This window comes from Crotalus tigris, unplaced genomic scaffold, assembly GCF_016545835.1.
Source record: "Crotalus tigris isolate CLP2741 ecotype Arizona unplaced genomic scaffold, ASM1654583v1 scf7180000017754.2947050, whole genome shotgun sequence".
NCBI classification, from domain to species: Eukaryota; Metazoa; Chordata; class Lepidosauria; order Squamata; family Viperidae; genus Crotalus; species Crotalus tigris.
The window spans coordinates 1,055,070-1,077,603 of record NW_024096616.1 but is presented as its reverse complement, the minus strand read 5'-3'; the positions used below and the strand labels follow the sequence as shown (position 1 = coordinate 1,077,603).

The 22,534-nt window shown below is 40.1% G+C and overlaps 1 protein-coding gene and 1 long non-coding RNA gene across 4 annotated transcripts in view; one reads left to right on the top strand and one right to left on the bottom strand.

The window, feature by feature from the left end:
• Positions 1 to 22,534, top strand: part of FLT4 (fms related receptor tyrosine kinase 4) — a 113,524-nt gene that overhangs the window by 7,712 nt on the left and 83,278 nt on the right. The gene's annotated exons all lie outside the window — the stretch shown is intronic.
• LOC120306864 overlaps positions 1 to 22,534 on the bottom strand; it is a 36,945-nt gene that overhangs the window by 3,311 nt on the left and 11,100 nt on the right. The window contains exon 2 of the long non-coding RNA XR_005556406.1: positions 953 to 1,071. This is a non-coding gene — a long non-coding RNA (uncharacterized LOC120306864). The remainder of the gene's footprint in view (positions 1 to 952; positions 1,072 to 22,534) is intronic.

Below are 22,534 nucleotides of genomic sequence, written 5' to 3'. Positions count from 1 at the left end.
GTTATTTTCCAGGATGTATGATAGAGGGATAGAAGGTAAAACAGTGTAAAGCAATGCTTCGTAACAATTTATATTTCTCATTCTAGCCAGGTAATGAATGTGTACTGTACTAGCAGCCATTTTGTAACATGATCCCAAATGTTTCTACCTAAAGGAGTCTTTTTGGCTGACCTCCCCCCTTTGTTTGAAGACTGACTTCTCTCAATGTTACCAGGATTTAGGGAAACAGTCAGAATCCGACCACCTCAGCAGGCATTTGAGAGGCATTTGAAGTGAGAGAGATTCCTCTTGGAATATAATATTATATGTTTTTTTAAAGCTGCTCAATGTGGAATATTTCTCTGTAATGTTTGACTGTTTTTTTAACTGTTTAGTCATGGTAAGATTGTAAGCTACTGGAAATTCCTGAGTGCAGTATAGTTTTCTCCCAAAACCGACTGGCACAGGGGGTGCACTACTGTAGATTTCATATACCTGTAATGAAGCTTCATACCTACGGACTCTTTCTTTAATAGGTAGCTTCCTAAGAGTTAAATAAAGAAGCTTAGCTGTGATGCCAGGCGTGATGTCTGAGCCTTTGGTGGTAGAGGTCAGCAGTGGTTCATGGGAAAGGAAAAATTGGCAGCTGGGCCGGATATCCTGCATTTCCTCTCTTCCTGCAGCCGCTTGAACTACGTTCCTTATTTAGCTTTCCTGATAGGCAGGAGAAATCTAATGGCGGAAACTGTCCTAGCCTGATAACAGCCCAGAGACCTCTTTCTGATGGGTGCTGTTAGGTATTACGGCAGGCAAAGGGTTAGTTTTCATTGTAGTTGGATGGGATAGAAGAGCCACATGACTGGCTTATCTTCCACATGTTTTCTCATTTAGGCAGAGCTCAAGTAGACCATTTAATAAATAGCATTTTCCACTGGAGAAGGCATGTTACATTCGAGGTCTTTGGTTTACTCACTCATATGTATGCGACTCACTTCGCCTTCTTGTTAGAAAGCCATCAAGGCTGTGAGCTGATGACGTTCTCAAGGGAAGTTCTGGTGTAGGGGCTGAGTCAGCTGATGCAGGGGAGGAGTGCTACGGGAGAGAAGAGGAGAGTCCTGAAATATAGTATAGCTTCTTGGCAGGTGTCCAGACCTGGCAAAGTTTTCCACTGACATGTTAGTAAGCTAGCCCTTAACAATGGCATGGTATCTAGTGACGGAGGGTTTTTTGGCTGGAAGTCAGGCAGAATTCTATAACCAAGCAGCATTAAAAAAAAAAAAAAACCCTTTGTGACATGTTCAGCATGGATCTGTTTGCAAAGACCCACACACTGATTTACAAATGCATATGAGAAGAAACAAAAATATTTTAAATATGTGTATCCACTGTGCATATGTTAATTTGGAATTTACTTATGGAGCAGCATGCCTCAACAGATTCTACAGCCAGGTCAGGCAACATGACTTTAATCACATAACACATTTTATAATATGTCAACCAAATAAATGCATATTTGGTTGCTAAGTTTGGTAATGGTAAAATTGGCTAGTTTTTTTTAATCTTCAGTATATTGGGTGATCCAAACCTGTTTGGCCACTCTGTTCTAGTATACTATATTGTGAAAATCCAGAAAATAGCTTCAATCAGTAGTAACATATTGTGCTAACACAATCCATTTGTGCACTTAGCACATCTTAAGTTTATCCCATTCTGAATGGGAAGTCTAGTTATTGCAGCCCGATACTTTTGGAGGGCTTCAAATTGAGAAAATCAAAAGTAAAGATTGACATGTCATGAATGGTTTGACATGGTGACTAATAAGTAAAAACCAGAGTTCTAAACAAAGTTAAATAAATCTAAACAAATAAAGAAAAGAAAATCAAATACACAAATACATAACACACTTACTCTCCACCATTGAACTAAACAATATTAACCCTCAAATTCATGGCCCAACTAAATGAGTCATGCAAATATTCTCAGCCAGCAGAATTGCAAAATGCCAAGGCCCAGAGTGTTGTTTTTCCATGGTGGTCTTGGGGTCTCTTGAAATCAAACCATTGGAAGGCAAGATTGGTTTTAGAAATTTATTAAAAGTAATAGTTCTGGAGGAGCATGGGAATTAACTATGGTAACATCTATAGTGACTGTATTGATATACTTTTTTGCTGTGGATGTTTTAGATAATATTGTAAACATTCAGGAGTCATTGAGATATTGCAGCGTAAAGCAGCATAAATTTCTGCCTGTCAAGTTCTTAGCCAGAGAACCACTGAATATTAGCATCATATTTTGGCTTCAGTGCTGGGGCAAGGGAGCTTTCAAATGGGATACTGTCTAGATAAGAGTGCCAGGTTTTTTTTTTTTTTAAATCATCCTTCCATTTCCTTCATAACTCAGCCATTATTAATAGGTTGCTTTTGCTGGTATTTTAATGTCAAATTGGCCCCAAAGTGGCTGAAGCATGAATCCAGGGAGAAATTCTGTGGAAAGATAAGCATTTTGGTTCACTGATTTGTCCCTACAAATGCTCGCTGCTTATGTCACTGGCAGATTTTGCTGAGTTATCCTGTATTTACATCCTGATTGTTTAATAATGTATCAGACTTTGGGGGGGGGAGGGTTTGCTGCAAATAACCTCCAAAAGGAAGTGTGAAGATAAATGTTTGTTAAGTCAGACCATGCACCTTGAAAGATACTCCTGCCTGTTCGGTGCCCTTTCTCTTTATTTCAGCCCTGTGTCTAATCTGTTTTCCTTGCTCATAGTTGAAAGCTTTCCACATTTCCACTGTAGCATTTAGCATCTGCAGGAAGGAATAAAGACAATCTAGCAGATGGTGGCTGTACTACTAGAATAGCTGATAGTCGTGGTCTCCGGAGATGTAGACATAAAGAAAAAGAGCAGGGTCCTGTAAAGTGTGCCTCAGAAAGAAGGAAGGAAGTTTTATTACTGGGCTAAATACTAAATTCGTTTTTCTTTACTCAATGACTTCCTAGGGAATATTGTCTGATTAAAACTGGGAATAAAAACTCCAAGAATTACTTCAAAGACCCACTCCAGAATTGCTTGGCCTGTCCAAAAACATTCGGCATATCAGAAATTTTATAGAAATTACACTTTTCTTTACTTAAGGAGAAAATCAGGAGGAACCTGGATAATCCAAAAGATGTAGAATAGCTTCTCTGCCCTGGTATCCTCCAGATGTGTTTTTTGACTTGGTACTCTCTGGAGGATGGAAGGTTTGGGAAAACTATTGCAAAACAAAGATATGTGAACTGCCAGAGCTCTGGGTGATTTATGGGATATGCAAGGCCCCTGTTCTCAGTGCTTTCACTGAACATGCATGGGGGGGAAGCAATGGAAGATAAATGATGGCACGTATGCTGGTATCATTGTGCAATTGCCAAGCCTTATATATTAGAAGCGCACCTTGTGGCACAATGTAATTTCTACATCTCTGGTTTGTTACAGCTGTCTCACAATGTGCAATAAGTAATTTGTGTCTAATGAGAAGTAAACTTCATTGAGTTCACAGGGCTTACTTCCATTCAGATAAGTAGATACTTTAGCAGCCTGAACTTCTCATTTACATCAGACTAATACCACAGATTTATATATTTGGTTCTTTACATATTCCTCATCTGCTTTTTATGTCATCCAGGCGTATGCTTGTAAGTTATTCTTCCAACAGTACAATAAATGTATAAAAAATGTCAAGTGGTGGGATTCAGCCGGTTTGTACCACTTTGGCAGACCCGGTAGCTAATTTTTTGTTGCCCAGGCCCAGAATGGACTTCCAGAAGTGGCATCCACGCAGATAATTTGAATTCCACCACTGCAAATGTCCATATATATAATCAGTTGTTTGTGGATGTGTATTAGGCAGCTCTTATTTTGAGACAAGATTTTTCAGCTTGTAAGCTTAATTCGTGAATGGGAGAATTTCCATCAAATGCCAGGATTGTTGCTAGCTGGGAGACTGAAAAACATTCTTTAAAAAGGCAGTAGTGATCCCCATCCATACTGTCATTAAAAAAACCTCGAGGATATGTTCATGTAGTTGTTAGGAGTCAAACTCGAATCAAGTGAGTCTTTACTTTCTACTTGGAAATAAATATATAGATGAAGAAAGCGTTGCCAAAAGGAATGAGAACAGAAATGTTATTTGAAACAGAAAGTAGAATGTGAATTTTGTCCAACATATCTGGAAGAGAGGGATTTTTACTTATTTATTTTTCAGCTTGTTAAATTAAGGAATGGCTAGTCCAAGGCTGTCTACAAGGAGGATCAAAAAAACAACAACCACAATTGTGGCCCCATTCTTGACTTTTTGACCACTCTCCATGGACCCTTCTGGGCTAGCTTACAGTCACCTTCTCAGAATGGTGAGTTGATAGCAGTGTTCCAATATCTCAGGGGCTGCCAGAAAGAAGAGGGAGTCAAGCTATTCTCCAAAGCGCCTGAGGGCAGGATGCAACGAATGGAAACTAATCAAGGAGAGAAGCAACCTAGAACTAAGGAGAAATTTTCTGACAGTTAGAACAATTAATCAGTGAAACAATCTGCCTCCAGAAGCTGTGAATGCTCCAGCACTGGAAGTTTTTAAGAAGAGACTGGACAGCCATTTGTCTGAAATGGGTTTCCTGACTGAGCAGGGGGTTGGACTAGATGACCTATAACAGTGATGGTGAACCTTTTAGAGTCCCAGTGCCTAAACTGCAACCAAAACCCACTTATTTATCACCAGGTGCCAGGTGGGCGTGGCCACGGTGGTCATGGCAGACTGGGTGGGCGGGGCCAGGAAGGCGGGGGCCAGTCTCTCGCCATCTCCAGGGCATGGTACACGTGCCCACAGAGACGGCTCTGAGTGCCGCCTCTGGCACGTGTGCCATAGGTTCGCCACTACTGACCTATAAGGTCCCTTCCAACATTATTATTATTGTTGTTATTATTACTGTTGTTGTTGTTGTTAAAGCTAGCTCTGTACAATCCAACTCTAAAACTCTTGCCAGGTCTACCTCCATTTAATTATTTTTAGTCATTTTGTTTGGGTTGACCCAAAATGTAGTAAGCTTCATTAAGGAGAGAAAATAGTTATATTTCTTTATGCCATCTGAAAATTTGGAAATTGTTACCTTCTCTGACTGCATTTTTTATTTCTGCTACTTTGTCTGCATTTTTTATTTCTGGTATTTTGTCTGCATTTTTTATTTCTGGTATTTTGTCTGTTTTTACCCTTCCATAATCTCCATCTCATACATATGGGAATAGCCTCATTACATGCTTTTTTATGAATAGGTTCATATTTTAACTCTAAGCCAAAATGTGAGTTGGATTTGTGAATCCAAGAACTTTAGTTTATAAAGAGTATACTTTGATTTAGCATGCTGGGTGAACTCAATTAATATGGCTCATTCAATAAATCAGTTTCTTTCTTGTCCTTACCTCATTGTAAATAAAATCTGTACAACATCCCATGGGGATATTTTTTTGAGTTAGATGGTGCAACATGTAGAGTTATATGCTTAGAAAAAAGTTATTTAGAAACCTTCAAATAAGAAAACATGCATACTTCAACAGGTTTTTCTTGTTACAATATGCTGTCTTATTCGTCAACATTCATTTCAGTATAGAAATTTCTGGCCTCTTTGCATTTGTGCATTGTACCTTTGCCACAATGTAAACATATATACAGAACTAGTTTATATGATTTTTGAATTGTGTCAAGCTTACTCAACTATTAAATGCTATATCTTTAATAGTAACTGTTATCCTAAAATGGAAACAATTACTATATATAAACATTTTTTTGCTATTGTTCTGTATTTTTTTTTTTAGTATTGCTAGAGTTTGAATGATCTTTTTAATAGTTTTAGAAAGGAAAATAATAATCTGGTTAGAAGATTGATGATGTTCTGAGAACAATTTGACAAATGTTTATTAATATTTCTTTTTAGCTTACAGTTGATTAGTAAGACTACAAAGATAGTCAAATGTAGCATGTTGGCTAACATATTTTTAAGCACAGTGGGGGAGACTTGCTATGAGTGCAATTTTTTTGCGAGCTATTTGATGCCCAGGATATCTCTATCAGGTCATCTACCATCCTTTTTAACATTGTGAAATATGTTGTTCTTATTTCTACTATTTCACTCATGAGGAAACAGCTATGAAGGAGGCCTTCAGCCTGGAGGCTGAGGGAGAAAACCGTAGAAGGATACAGCAGTAATTTCAGAAGATATTACATGAACGATTCTATTTCTGTCTCAAATTAAGATTTCTTACTATGTGATGTCTTTATTTGTTTAAAAGACATGTATGGCTTGCCCATCTTAAACACAATTTAAAACAATAAAACCAATAATTATAAAATCATAAACCACAAAGTCAAAAAGTTATAACCACAATCAGACCCTTGGGATGTCCCACTACCAAGTCGCAATATCCTCACTTTAACTTAGTGTCTAAGAAAAAAGCCAGGTCTTGATGAGCTTCAAAAGGCTAAAAGGGTGGAGAGAGCTGCTGAATCACTGGGGAAGGTATTCCATAAAGTACCGGTAGGTGAAGCCACAGAAAAGGCATGCATCTGAGGTCCCACTAGATCAGTGGTTCTCAACCTGTGGGTCGGGACCCCATTTGGGGTCGAACGACCATTTCACGGGGGTCGCCAAACAACGCAGTCCGCCATTTTTCCCCCCTTTTCCTTAGCTGTGCTACTCCCTTTTATTCTATTGGCTTTTGAAAGCCAATAGAATAGACTCTCTTGAATAGAGTCTAATTCTATTGGCTTTCAAAAGCCAATAGGAATTGTCCAGGCTGTCTCTGCCCTGCTGAGCCCGCCAAAAGTCCCATTCTGCAAACAGTGCTGCACCAGTTGAGTAGTCCTCGACTTACAACCGGTTGGGGGTCGCGGCATTAAAAAGGTTGAGAACCACTGCACTAGATGGCAAAATATGACGGAAGTGACCTGGAGTATGCTAACCCTAATCTAACGAGGTAGGACATGTAGATATTCCCAGTTCCACAAATAATCTCATCCTGTGCAATATAGGGCTTTAAAGGTGATAACCAGCACCCAGAAGGAAACTGGGAACCAGTGCAAATCTAGGAACACCCAACATAGCATGTTGTGCTGCCTTCTGAACCAGCTTTAGCTTTCAACTGCTCTCCAAAGGCAAGCCGATGTAAAGCGCATTGCAGTAATCCAAATGGGAAGTGAGTAAGGCATGAGTGACTGTGATGAGGCCTCTCACTCCAGGAAAGGGCGTAATTGTTGCACAAAATAAATTTTTTGACAAGCACGCAATAAGTTTACGAAGCTTTAAAAAAAAGGCAATCATGTATATTTGGAAAACAATCCATTTCAAAGCAGAAAATGGTTTTGGCCACCTATTCCTAAAGAATCATAGAGCTGAGAAAGGGGGCAATTTTTAGAGATAATCCTCAAATAACTACCATAACTGAGCCTGGAATGATGGTTGTGAGTCATTACAGTTGTAAGTCAAGGCACCCACATGACCATAAATAATTTTCTAGTGGCAGAATCTGTGACAGTTTAGTGAACACTGCTGTGGTTAACCAAATCCATTCATTTGAAGGGGTGATTTTTGCCCAAAACTGACCCCAAAAACCCCATGATATATATCATGACTGTGAAGTGCTGCAACCTGTGGTAAAGTTGATTGCTCAACATGTGGTAGCACATTTATTGTAGCCAGGGTGTTTGGGCAAAAAACACTGTTCCATCACTGTGATAACTTCAAACAGTTCTTTTATGACCAATTGTTAAATAAGGACTACCTGTATCTCTGAGAGATAATGTGCAACTCCTAGGAAGAAATGATAGGAAGAAATCCAACTACAGAAGTTGTGGGTGCTCCAGCCCTGGAGGTTTTTAAAAAGAGATTGGACAACCATTTGTCTGAAATGGTATAGGGTCTCCTGCTTAAGCAGGGGGGTGGACTAGAAGACCTCAAAGGTCCCTTTCCAACTCTGTTATTCTGTTCTGTTCTGTTATAGCAAAGTTTTCATTGGCTTTGTCTAGTCTGAACCAAACTGGACAAGGATCCCAATAGGGCTGTGCAGCAAAGGAGAATGCACCACCTGTTGAATTTCTCTCAGGCAAAAGGATTGCTTGTAGAAACTGACAGGGGTGGGAAAAGGAAGGCCAAGCTCCTTGACTAGCAGTTATTGGCAGGCCAGATCCAAAGGAAGTGCTTCCAATGAGTAAAAGGTATCCCTCCCTCAACAGTTAAAACAGCACATACCTAACTCCCCTGAGACACAGAAAGGCTGCTGACAGTTCTAGTCCAAGAGGAGATCTGGAGGGTGGCTCTAGCTGACCTGATGGCTTCAGGCCGGATGTGTGGCTACCTGACAAGCTAACTTTGGCTCAGGGCAACTCTGAGAGGATGGAGGGGGGGAGGGGCAGGGGGAAGGCATTGAAGGAAAGGGAAGGAAAGGAAAGCTGACAGTGTGAAATGCAAACATAGGCGAGCAGTGATGAAGGCTAAACCTGGCCAGAGAACTCAGGAAGCAAGGCTGGAGTGAAGTGGGGAAGGGTGTGATGAGAAGGAGCTTCCTGGAGAGGCCAGAAAGAAAGGCAGAAAAATAAACAGACAAGAGAATGCAGGGGAAACGAACATATGCTGTTTCCTGGGCCAAACCCTAGAGGGCGCTGCTAAGTTGACAACTAGGGCTTCAGCATCTTGGACGCAGCAGCAAAAAAACCTACTCGAGACCGAAGTCACTGTTGCTCCCACCCCCCATGGGTGATTTTGTGATTTTCTCTAATCACAAAGCATTATTCATAATACTTGACAATATGCCAAGAACGCCTGGAGTCAGGACCAGATATTTGAAATGCAACACTGTGCCCCTAGGTGGGCATACCTATTTGACTATTCAAGGCTATGCATTACAGTGCTGCTTTCCATTAATCCATGCCAAATTTAGGGAAGTACAGTGCCCTCTCTGTTTCTGAGATGGTCAGATAATCAAAATGTGTGAATGTAAGATATAAACAGATCCAAACTGAACTGGTGGGCTAGCAGGCCATATATCTTGTTAAATTGCTTTTTTTAAAAAAATTGGAAAAATATGTAAAATACCTGCAAAAGTTAAAGTGGCCAAATTGAATATAATTTGGATGGGTAAAAACAATCTGTTAATCAGTTAAAAATCAGAATCTACAAACACCGGCTGGCAGTCAAACACTGTGATGACCCAGGGCTCCGAACAGAGGCAAAGCAATTAGCTGGTCAGAACAACTGTCTTTTTAAGCACTGCCAACGTTCACCCAATAGCCCCCACATATGCTGGCACAAGTTCAATAAAACACTCAGGGAAGTTTACACGGTTTTTAAAACAGATAACAAGCAAACGTATAATGCTTTCAACTCCCAGCTTGCCTGTGAACTGCAAACTGCAGACAGCAAGGAGAAATCAGCAGGAAGCAAACTTGGTCCAAAATACAAAGTGTCCAGGTACAAGAGCACACTATCACAAGAGTTCGCGTTCGTTCCAGCAAATGCCCCACCCCACAGCGTCTCCTTAAATCCTACTCCTTAGGTGTGCCTTGTGGAGTGGGGCGTGACGCTCTTCTCCCGAGCAAGTGAGCCTGCCTCCGTTGTTCCCTCCTCCTCTCTGTTCTCCTTGCTCTGGGATCTGGTGGGGAGGGGCTTTGTTCCTCGCCTGAACTCTGCCTTCCCTGTTCCAAACTTGAAGGGCCCTAGCCTGCTTCAGCCTGCTCCTCCCCACAGTCCTCCAAAGCCACAGACCCCCTCCTGGGCCTCAACAGGGAACTCCATGTCGTCCTCAGAGTGAGGCTCGGACGGAGACATGACACACGCCATGATCCCAAATCCTTAATCTTTACCCACACCAAACAACACTAGTTCAATTGGAGCAAGACAAAAATCATCATCCATGCTACCCCCTGCCACACTCACGAAGCCTTCATCGAAGCCTGGCACTTCACAAGCAATTCCATCAACAGACACATTGACCTACAATCAGCCTATGAACCCCTCAAAATCCAAATCAACCGCACAGCCAACCAGAGGCAGCACTGACCCTCAATCAACTCATGCAAGCCCCCTCTCCCCCCCCAGCAGTTCGCCTCCCAATGACCCTGACCAGATGTAACCTCCCCATCACAAGACTCTCACTGATGACTCACACCTGGCCCATCAAAAGACCCATCAGAAGACCCTCACTTGACACACCCACACCTGAAGCCGTTATAAAAGGAGAACGCTGACACATCCCCCAAACTCTGCTGAAGATGTTACCTAGCCTGATAATGTTCGGAAGCCAACCCACAAGCTCATAGAATGAACCTTCATCCTTAAAGCAATCTATTTCCTATAAAATGTCTCAGAAGACAAAAAAAAACTTATTAATAAAGTTGGTGAATTTAGACACCTCTCCTATTTTTCACCCAGCATGGTTGCTGGCATCAGTTTTGAAAAGACATTCAATCTGCCAGACATCAGCCTACATGTTACATGTTTCTAAAATTTGTTTAATGAAATATTGTTTATACACACATACACTGTACACATACACATACACTCTACACATATACACATACACGCATCAAAATATTGTATAAAATATTACGTACTATATATATAACACAAAGTATATGAAGTATTTTATACAATATATATGCTATATATTATATAATATATGCAGCATTGGGGTGCATGCATTTGATTTTAGGGTATTAAATGTTTTGTTAAAACATTTTGTAAATGTTAAATGTTTTGAATATATAACTTATCTTAGTTATAATGCTTATTTGTATTTAGATTGAGTTACTATATTTTTACTTTGACACTATTAAGTGTGAATCAAGTGCAAAACAGCCATCTAGTAGTGAAATTTCACTGACTTGTATTCACTGTGTTATATTCAGATGTAGAATGTAACAATTGTCTTTATGTTGCTGATCTGACCTTTGTTTCAATCAGGTATTGCTGCATTCTCTGCTTCAGTGCTGCATGTCTCAAAATGCATTATTCTTAATGCATACAACAAATAAGCAAGATGGGATAATGGCAAGAAATTACGTGAGCATCTCTATTAAGGAATGCTGGACAGTCTCATTCCACTTCTTTCCATCAATATGTTGTGAAATATACGTACAAACGGAACTGCAATTAAATGCTTCAGTATATCAGCTAAAGGTTTTATGTATAGTCCAATAATATCCCATGAATTTCAGCACAAAAGGATGCTTCAGGTCCTCTGTATTAATGCCATCTAATGCAGTGGTTCTCAACCTTTTTAATGCCGCGACCCCCAACCGGTCATAAATCGAGGACTACTCACCGGTCGTAAGTCGAGGACTACTCAACTGGTGCAGCACCGTTTGCAGAATGGGACTTTTGGCGGGCTCAGCAGGGCAGAGACTGTCTGGACAATTCCTATTGGCTTTTGAAAGCCAATAGAATTAGACTCTATTCAAGAGAGTCTATTCTACTGGCTTTCAAAAGCCAATAGAATAAAAGGGAGTAGCACAGCTAAGGGAAAAGGGGAAAAAATGGCGGACTGCATTGTTTGGCAACCCCCGTGAAATGGTCGTTCGACCCCAAATGGGGTCCCGACCCGCAGGTTGAGAACCACTGATCTAATGGATGGCTGCAAGCATGTCTTCTGTGTTGAGGCACTTCCCTACTGAAGCAGCATTTCCTCCTCATACTCAGATTTGAACCCCAACCTTACTGTCCTTTCATAAGGCAAGAAATATCTGGCTTTTTCCCTGAGTGCCGGGCCAGGCTGCTGAGTAAGCCCATCTTAGTGCGATGATTGCAATGTTTTCTTCAGATACATTGTCTTTTTATTCCACTGCCTAGTAGCCTTCTAAAATTATGTATTGTGTATGATTGATAGATAAATAAAATATTTTTGCAGTGATTGTTTCCTTTTCCCTGTGCAAGCATACACCTGTTTAGAAATCTTAAATTTTCCTCAGCATGCGTTTACACTTCCGGTTTGTTTCTCAGTGACATTCCTCTTTTGTAATATGTCTGCATTAGGATTAATGCCTTAACCAGCAAAGCAAACTGGCTTTTTGCGCTAACTAGGGTGTTTATTTTATTCCTTTTCTTCTCCAGTGTAAAATGTTAAGGACCAAATGCAACTCTGGCAAAAATTGAACCAGTAATTTGGCAGGAGACAGATTTGCAGTGTAGTTCCAGTTACTACATCTGCAAAGGAGAAACGGAAGAGCACACAAGCTCAGAAGCAGGAAAGCAAAATCTGTGGCCTTGTCCTGACATTCCTGGTGCTGACATCACTAGTCAGCAATAACCTCTGTTCTTGTTGACACAAGGAACTAACCCAAAGGGCTGTCTAGACATTGAGTTGACTGCCAACTTATTCACTAATATCTGAAAGTGCTCAGAGATCAACTTGGAGGCAAATATGAGGGGAAAGGGAGAACTGAGAAAGGAAACGCCATTTGTTTCCTTGTTTAATTTTTTAATGGATTTTATTCCCATCACCAAAACTGCTCCTCCTCTCTCATGCTCACCCTTTCTCTCTGCTGAGTATGGACAATAATTCGTGTTACCCATTCTCCACTGGTTTATCACCACCGAGCCATGGTGATGCAGTAGTTAGAATGCCGTATTGCAGGCTAATTCTGCTGACTGCCGACTGCCAGCAGTATGGCAGTTTGAGTCTCATCGGCTCAAGGTTGACTCAGCCTTCCATCGGTAAAATGAGGACCCAAATTGTTGGGGGCAATATACTGACTCTGTAAACCACTTAGAGCTGTAAAGCACTGTGAAGCAGTATATAAGTCTAAGTACTATTTCTGCCTGAGACATCAACTATAATCCAGCTACACCTACTTCAATCATTGTAAAAGCAGATGGATTGAGACAGTCAGACATTCCAGAATTGGGTGAAACACCAAACAGGAAAGCAGTATGGTGTGTAGTATCTGGAAAATTTTGCTTATCAGTGTAAATTCAGAGCAACAAACACATAATGTGGAGTTTCTCTTAGTAAAAGGCAATTTAATGTGAATTCAGTTTTAGAATCAAGCAGAGTACTGTGAAACAAGGGGTTGTTTATAAAATTCATAGTTCTAAGGCAAAGTTTATTTCTTTAAACAATTGGTGCTGAAACAGGCAAATTAGCTATAAAAATACACTAGCTACTGACACCACTAGCACCCCCCATAGACCCTGTGAGGAACCTTGAACAAATTATTGTTAGATTCATGTTATTCTTCTAACTCGAGCAAAATCAGCCGGTGGTTTCAATGTTTAGGGAATTGGAAAGGTATTGAGTGAGAAGGACAAAGTGTAAGTAACTTGCTGGAAGGACACCTTGTTAATCAGCAATTCTAGAAATTATTTGGGGGAGGGAAATGTGAAAAATGCTGAAGCATAGTGACAGCAAGGAAGGAAGGTGCAAGAGATTTCCTGCTGGCAGAAAAGCTTTTAAAAACACTTGGAAGCCTACACCACCAGGAAGACTTTTTGACTGAGCTTGGCTACCCACTTGGCCCTACTGAGCATGTCAAGGAAATAGGGCCTTTCCGTCGCTCTGTTTCTGACATATCCTGCCAGCAGAAGAAATCCTGAGATTCTTTGAGTGACTGGCCATAGGTTATAATAGCTGTTGGGAATAAGCACATGGAGCTGCTAGGGCTGACAACAGCCGCAGGAAGAATGAGATGTTCCTGCAAACTCTATAGGGGAAAACAGTGTAGCTTGGAACTGAACCTATAGGAGAAATTTATAGTAAAAAATGGAGCACAGTAGAACAGCAGCCCCCAACTTTTTTTGTACCAGAGATCAGTTTCTGAGAAACTGAATTTTACACAGACTGGAGGGGGTGATGGTGGCAGGATGAGGGTGGTTTTGCACACTACCTAGATCCTTATATGTGCAGATGAGGTTCCTAACAGGCCGTGGACCAGAACCAGTCAGTGACCAAGTGGTTGGGGACCCCTGCGTTACAAGAAACAAGAAAGAACGTATACAAATTCCACATACTTTAATTTCTTCTTTTTTGCTAGTATGTGGCCTAGAGTAAGCCAGTTGTGATTTATTGAATAAATCATGGTTAAATCATGCCATAGGATGATGTTTGAACCAAATCCCTGTGGACTGCTAATAACCTGGATCAGTATAAAATAACTATGATTTATCTTCAGAAAAGATTTGTTGTGCTGAAGAAATCCTCTATTATACACAAATTTAAGTGAAAGAATCAGATATGAGACATTCTTAAATATGGTGTAAAATTTTTGCAAGAACATTTATGAAATAGGTTTATCACCACCTGTTTCTTACGCAGAAGTTCCAACAAATCAAATTAATGGGATGAGGACAAAAGTGCAGTTATAAAGTCTTTCCACAGGATTTTGGACCACATGCAGTAATTTTTAATTATTATTAAAAAAAACTCAACCCTATTGATCTTCAATATATTCAAATCCCCCATCAAATCACGAAGTAACATCTGTTTTATTTGCTATGATGATGAACAGAAATGCTTTTCAAAATTTCACTTGCAGTGGTAGCCTTTCTGGGCCTGGCCAGAATTTGAAGCTTCACCGAAGACTGTATTCCTGATAAGCATTGGGTTCTGAGCTCTCAGCCACCTATCTGAAAACTAAACAATACATCTCTTTTCCATTTCACATAATTATACTGCAATCCTTGCAGTTTCAAGGGATTCTTAAATTCTTCTTTCCTTTATAATACAGCTGCTACTTCCATTCAGTACTTGAATGTAATCTGCTTTGAATTTGGAGCAGGGGTGAAACTGTGAGTATGCAAACCACTTAATGAATGGTTTGCTTAGCTATAGTTCATTAATGGATTCATACAACCTTCCAAACTTTAAACAGTGATTTACAAACCCTAGAGATATGAACTAGATCACTATATTTTTGAAGTCCTAAAGCTTCAGTGACAAGGTTAATCCTAAAATATGCAAAAGTTGTACTCACTGGCATATAACTTACTTTATAATGATATTTTTGTAATGTTAACCAGCTGTGTTCTTGTTTGGCTTATTCACTATAATAAACACAAATTATGGACACCCATTTAGAGTTGCTGTGCAAGACTTGTCCCAGTGGGAATGCAGGCCATTTCTTACTTCTCAAGGAGAATAACTCTGTCATTCTTAACCATTCTTTTTAGGATTCAGACTCAAAGTCCCTTTCAGTCTCTGTCACTCTTTTGTATACTCTTTCCCAGTCCTCAGTGCCCTTTTTATATTGTAGTGACCTGAACAGAACACATTATGCCAGGTGTAGTCTAGCCAGTGCAGCTTCCTGTGATCTTGACACTATACCTCTATTGATGCAGCCCAAATTTGCATTGGCTCATTTGGCAGCTTCAGCAGATTGCAAGCCATGCTTAATCTGTAGTCTACAAAGAATTCCAGGATCTTCTTGCAATTAACTACTGCTAAGCCAGGCGCCACCCGTCTTCTACCTGTGCATCTGACTTTTCTGCCTAAGTGCGGAACCTTACATTTCTCACAATTAACTAATATTTTGCTAGGCAGGGCTTGGTGTTCAAGTCTATCAAAATACCTTTTAATGTTGCGCCTGTCTTCTGAAGTGTTAGTAATCCCCACCCCATCCCAGCATCGTAGGCAAATTTTATGCCCATCCTTTTTATTCTGTGATTAAGTCATTCATGAAGAATACTAAGCTCAGGACAGAATCTGCAGGTACTCCACTTCATTCCTTCATGTGGACACAGACTCATTAAGGTCTCCACGTTGTTGAACCAACTATGAATCCATCTGGTTGTAGGACCCTCATTATTCCAGTTTATCAAGAAGGAGGCTGTAGTTTATCAAATGCCTTACTTAAGTTTAAGTACACTACGACCACAGCATTCCCTTAATTAACTAATATAGTCACATTATCAAAGACAGTAATAAGATTTGTCTGGCACAACCCATTTTTAAAAAATCCATGTTGATTTCTGGTAATAACCCTATTCTTTCCTATGTGCTTGCAAGCTTATTGCTTGATTATTTTTTCTATGATTTTTCCAGGTATTGATGTTTATTGGGTCCACTTTTTTTCCCTTTGTAAAATGTTGGAACGCTGCTGGCTCTTCACCAGTCTCAGGATTTCTCAATAATTTTCATCAGTTGCTGAGATGATTTCCAGCAGTTCCTTAATATCTGGGATGTAATCCATCTGATCCAGTACACTGAATTCATTTAGAGAAGGGGTGTCAAACTCAATTTCATTGAGGGCCGCATCAGCATTGCGGTTGCCCTTGGGAGGGCAGGTGGGTGTGGCCAGGGTGGGTGCAGCCTACTGGGTGGGCATGGATGGAGTGGGTGTGGCCTACTGGGTGGGCATGGCAGCTCTACATCATTCGCGTCAAGGGTGCCTGTGGGAGCCTGGGCAGGAGTGGGACAGATCTGAGGGTCTCTGGCAGAAGGGGTGGGACCAGGGCAAGCGCCAAGGCATAGTCCATTTCTTCATTCCTCACAAAGGGTGACATCTCCCCAGCATGCAGACAGGGGGCGGGGCCAACAGCAGGGGCTGGTTCCTCGCTGTTTCTGGACAGCCTTGTGGAGCTAAGACTGAATGCATTTCAATATAGATGGCCACCACAAAATTGTACATTGGCTCCTGGTCAGGACTAAGGCAGTGGGGGCCGTACCCTCACTGTTTCCAGGATGGCTTTGCGGACCACATAAAACCACTTTGCGGGCCGCATCCGGCGCCTGGGCCTTGTGTTTGACATGTCTGACTTAGAGCAATAAGATGGCCTTTCACCAATTCTTTACTTATTTTGATCAGCATTTTTCTTCTGCTCCCCATAATGTCGCTTCCAATAAGCTAGATTACCTTTTTCCTCTTTTGTGAGCACTACGTACAGTACAAGACAAGAATTTAGTAGTTTACTTTTTTTTCTTTGTTGCCTTTCTTTGTTGTCACCATCTTGCCAACTTTTCCCAAGTGGACTACCTTGACTTTCCTCCTGTTCTGGTTATACCAAAACATCCTTTAAAAAAGAAAAGAAAGAATTGGCATTCACGGCAAACCTTTGCTCATGTTGAGCCTTAGCCTTTCTGATTCCTTCCTTGCAAATTTCCTGATATATTGCCTTTCCATTTTTCAAATTTGTCCTTTTTGTTTCTCAATTTATTAGAAAGCTCTTGGTACAACTGTGCAGGTTTCATCAGATGTCTCTATTTTTTCCCTCTTTCTTATTGATAATGTCTGCATTTTAATGAAACCAAAATTTTCTCAACAATACAATTCTTTGAGCCAATGGTTCATCTTCAAAAACCTTCATCCTTGGACCATGACCATTAGTTGGAAGTATGGCTGAAAACGCCACTGGTGCACTCCTACCTTCACCCTTGAAATCTGTAGATACACTTTCTCCATCTTTTCTGGCAGTGCCATTTGTTTCAACATGAAACAGGAGAAATAGATACTGATCAGTAGGGCTGATTAAACAGCTGTTTCTCTGAGCTGTGATTCACTCACCACCATGACATGTCTTTTCCAGGAAGTCGTTAGATTCTTTGATTCTGTGGCAGTCCAATCTCTTTCCTTACTTTTAATAGGATGCTGAGTGAAATCTCTTCTCTAGAAATATGTGAATCTTCCTCCAGTCAGAGGGCTTGAAACGGGTTGTGCAATTCCATTGACAGGGACCTTCTCCTAGTTTTCTTGTTCTTCTGAGATACATGCTGCTATTCTTCCTCCTTCAATGTAATGTCTTCCTTCCTATGATGTTTTCTGAGACATCCTTTTCCCCTGTCCAGAAACCCCATACCTTCCCTGATAGGTCTCAATGTGGCTAAGTGGGCTTCCTGTCCCTCTATTCTCTCCTCCAGCAACACAATAACTTTGCACTTGGCGCAGGCTTAGTTGGCATCTTCCTCAGGCAGAAACACAAACATGGCAAATACCTTGCAGGTTGTCATGTTATTTTTCTCCTTCTTTGTGTCTATATGCCTCTGAGGGGTTGTGCAGTCCCCAAAAGGTCTTCCCTTGTTTAAGTTTTTAAATGTTGTTAGGGGCATGAGCTGCTACCTTGAGCTGATGAGACAAAGTCTTCCTTAATGACCTTCTACTCACTTCCCAGAATCTCCCAGGCCTAGACAAATTTTCCCAACATTTTCTTTCTGTTTTATTGGTTCATGAATAGAGACATTGGATGGGAAGAGGTCAGCTATGAGGGGGAGTTGAAGAAAGATCTATCAGTGGAAATGATATATTCTTAAAATCCTTCCCCTGGAAATCCCAATTGTTGCTTATTTGCCCAGGAGGGGTAAAAAATGAAGGGGCGGAATCCACCCATTGGAGGTGATAGTAAGCACTATGTGGACCAATTAGCAAAAAAATGGATTGGGATCTGGAAAGAGAGTACTTCTGCCACCTTTATTTCCGGTCAATTAAGCAACTTAAGACTGCCACTTAGAAAATTTGTAACTGCAGGGGAATGCCAGTGCATATCTTAGTAAAAGTCATATTACAATTTGTCAGAATAGCAAGAACACTTTCTAGTATATATGCTGCAATCAGATAACAAATATTGTATAATAAGGATTGAGTAAAGTAGTGATTGAAAGCCTTTTTAGTATAGTGGTTAAGATACCAGGCTAGAAACCAGAAAACCATGAGTTCTAATCCTCCCTTAGGCACAAAGCAAGCTGGGTGAACTTGGGCCAGACATTCTGTCAGTCCTAGGAAGCAAGCAATGGCATATCAACTCTGAAATCTTGCCAAGAAACCTGCGGGAATTTTTCCAGGCAGTGCCAAAGAATCAAAATTGACTCAAAGGCACCCCTCCCCCCCAAAAGTAAGGATTACATCCCAGTACAGTAGTGAAAATCACTGCAGAATATATGCTGAATCAGCAACATCTGTTAATTGAAGAATGCTGGCAACAGGAATATTTAAATAATGATAAACTATAGTTTGTAAAAGATCCCTTGCTTGCAGTTTTCCCTTTAAATAACCATAAAATGGAAGATCAAAGAAAGGGGAAACCAATACATAGGAAATACAAGTTTCCAGAAATAGAGCGTGAGCAGCTGTGGAATTCTGCTTTTTTTTTTTTTTTTTTTTTTTGCAGTATCCCATCAACTCACTTCTGTTGATTTTAATATCCTGCTGCTGCCAGTTCTTACCTTGAAAAAACAAGGATAGCTGAGACTGCAGCATGATTTTTTAATTATGGTAATTCTTTCTTCGTGTTAACTCTGCAAATATTAGAATATTAGAATCATATATGCACTTTTGGGAATCTGTGTCTCTAGTAAAAATCCCACACATTGGGATTTTTACTAGAGACACAAACTATCTACACATACATCAGTAATGTTCAGTAATAGAGATTGTTGCCAGAATCTACTCTTAGGAGGGAAGAATTGGGCTTAGCCAAATGGGATCATTTTTTTTCAAGAACTTTTTATAACGAGATTAAATATAAAAAGAAGGTTAAAGGGAACTGGAGGTATAAGACAATGTAGGGGGCAAACCTGCAGTTTTCTTTACAACACTAGCATTCACTTAATGATTATTGCAAAAAAAAAAAAAAAAGTAAACCTGGTCATGTGAATGCCTGAATTCATGACCATCATGATTTATGATGAAAAGTCTGGGCTTCATTACAGTCATAAGTTGAGATCTACCTATAGACACACTATAGGTACCCATTAACTGAGAAATGATCACAAAAACAAATTGTCTCATTCTTTACTGTACCTACGGCTTATTCTAAGTTTCATGCGTAGTAATTGTATAGCATAAGCTCAATGATTTTTAATTTCCTAGATTTTACCTGAATGTAATGGCTAACGACTCTAGGCTGGAAAGCACTACGTTCTTGTTCTGTACCTAGGCACAAAGCCAGCTTAGTGATTTTGGGCCAGTCCTTCTCTTTCTCTGCCCTGGAAAAAAAACAGTGGCAAACGTCTTCTGAAAATCTAATTTAAAAAAAAAAATCTGCAGGGTCTTCTTGGGGCAGACTCCAGGAATCAAGACTAATTTAAAAAAAATAAAAATAAAAAAGGAAAGTTTCTACATTGTTAAAGTGATTATTCTGCTCATGAGATTTTTTTTATTAACCCTGTCTATCATTTCTTAACAACCTTTTGGGTGGGGCTTCACACAAATTTGGGGAGGAGTGGAGGGAAGCTTTGTACGTTGTGCTTAGGCATAAGGTCATGTACCTTGACCCTAAGATAACCTTCTTCAGCCTGGCAACATAGATCCACCAGACTATTCCCATCCATCCTATGTGCTCTTGTTGGGTGGAATAAAAGGGATTGTAATCGAAGATATTTGAAGTGCTGTATGTTGGGGAAGTCTGTTTTACAATATTGCTGTCTCTTTAAAGCTAATATGATTTCCAAATCCAGCACCTATAAGACATTACTTTAAAACTTGGATACTCTAAACTAGGGGTGTCAAACGCCGGATGCGTCACATGCTAGCCACACCCACTTTGGCTCTGCAAAGGCAAAAAACATTGCGATACATCACAATATGTCACATGACGTGATTGAGTTTGACACCCGTGCTCTAAACCAAAGGTGAATAGGTTGCACATTGCTTAGTGATATAAATTAACCTGCACTCCACCATCATAACTTTATAGTCAGAATGGCAAACATACACTCAATAAATATTTATACTGAAATTGCACTTTGGATTTGATCTCCAAAACATGTTTTGGAGATGTTCAGAGATATTTTGATCTCCAAAACATCTTTTGGGGAAATAGAAATGCAATAACTATTGGCAACATTTTAAATTTGCCATGCATTTTTCAGGGATACACATACAAACATGGAGAGATAAAATCTGGATCTTTCTTCACTGTGCTACGCTAAATTTCCTTCAAGCTGTTTTCAGACTTTCACATCTCTACTCTGAGCTGACTGCTTCTCACTCAATTCAAAAGTCACATTTAAGTCTGTTTCTCAGCCTTAGCCATTTTAATATGTGTGACTTTCCACTCTCAGAATTCTAGATGCTTGCTGGAAGTTGAAGTTAATATGGCTAGGGTTGAGAAACCCCAGAGGCAAGTGGCAATGTATGGTTACCTCCAGTGCTCTGTCCTTTTCATGATTTATTCCCCACAGACTCCTGTGATTTCTGAATTGAGTCTATTCTGGTTGAAATTAATTGATATATTAATAACATCCAAGGAAAACTGGATCTTAACAAACAGGGAAGATTTCTTTGAACTCACACATGTGAGAAAGATAGTAAATAAAAGCCTCAGGACCAGGCTCACTTGTTAAATATTCAGAAGATGAGTTTGTATTGGAAAAAGGTTTATATGAACTTATGCCAGGAACTTAAATGCAATGGGTGCTTTTCCTTCTAACTGTTGCATCTAGTAAGGAAACTAGATACTGGGGAACATACATCTTTGAAGTACTTGTCCCTTTTGCAGCTGTAAAGGAAGAAACTATATAGAACTAAAAGACAGGAGAGAGTTCTAAGCTAAATCTTCAATGCTACCCTTGTTTACACTGTTCTCCTTCCTCTTTTTTACCCCCCTCTCCACCCAAATGGCACATGGTGTATTCCAATAGAGAGTTTGTTCCTTTTCCTGTTGTACTTTTGGAAAGCATTAGACAGGATACATCTGCAGGAATCCTAGAACCTAAACCTGCACATGCTATCATGATGTTGTTGACTAACAGGTCATAAAAGCAGAGAGAGGGAAGAGGGAGAGGGAGAGAGGGAGATAAATATATTTCTTTGTTCCTTTGCATCCTTCCTTGTATCCACACCCAGTTCCGTATCTGACAAGCATCTCTGTAGAAACCTCTCTCATTATCTCTCAGAACAGAATGAAGGGACACTTATTTCAGTCAGCATCCATTGTTTTTCATGGTCTGCCTTTAGTTAAAGGAAGCAAGAAGTGGTGAAACAGCTTTTACAGCCAGTCCTATAAATGCTTGAAGCTGAGTCGATCAAGGACATGGAACCTGCTTGATATCAAGAGGAAATAGTTTATTAGATTTGGGAGGTGTATTCCAAAATGGAAACAAAAACAAAAAATGATTCTCACTTTTAAGTTAAGAAAAAAGAGAAAATATATATTTATTCATTTGATCCTTTCAGTTGCCTTTCCAAACACATTTTCTGAGCTATTTTTTAAAAGGAGTAGAAAAACCAAAATGTGTTCTGTTAGAAGAAAGTTGTGAACACTTGTCTCATTGTTTTTCTGATCTAATTCTTCTCTTAAAAAGTATTACTACAGAAGCCATTGCAGCAAAACTGGGAAATATATGGAGACGGGCACAGACCTGTCATTTGTATAGATGAGTGCAGGAAGGAAGACATTTATCCAGCCTTATATAAGAGGAAACAGGTCATCACAAAATTATTTTTCACAATATTTTATTATATTAAGATATCATGACAGCCAGTATGATGTAGTAGTAGTCAGAGACTCATACTCAGAACAGTAAGACTGATGTTTTCCAGTTTACCCTCCGCCCAGAAGCTGACTAGGTAACATTACTCTTAGCCCAACTGATATCACAATGAGAGAAATCGAAGGA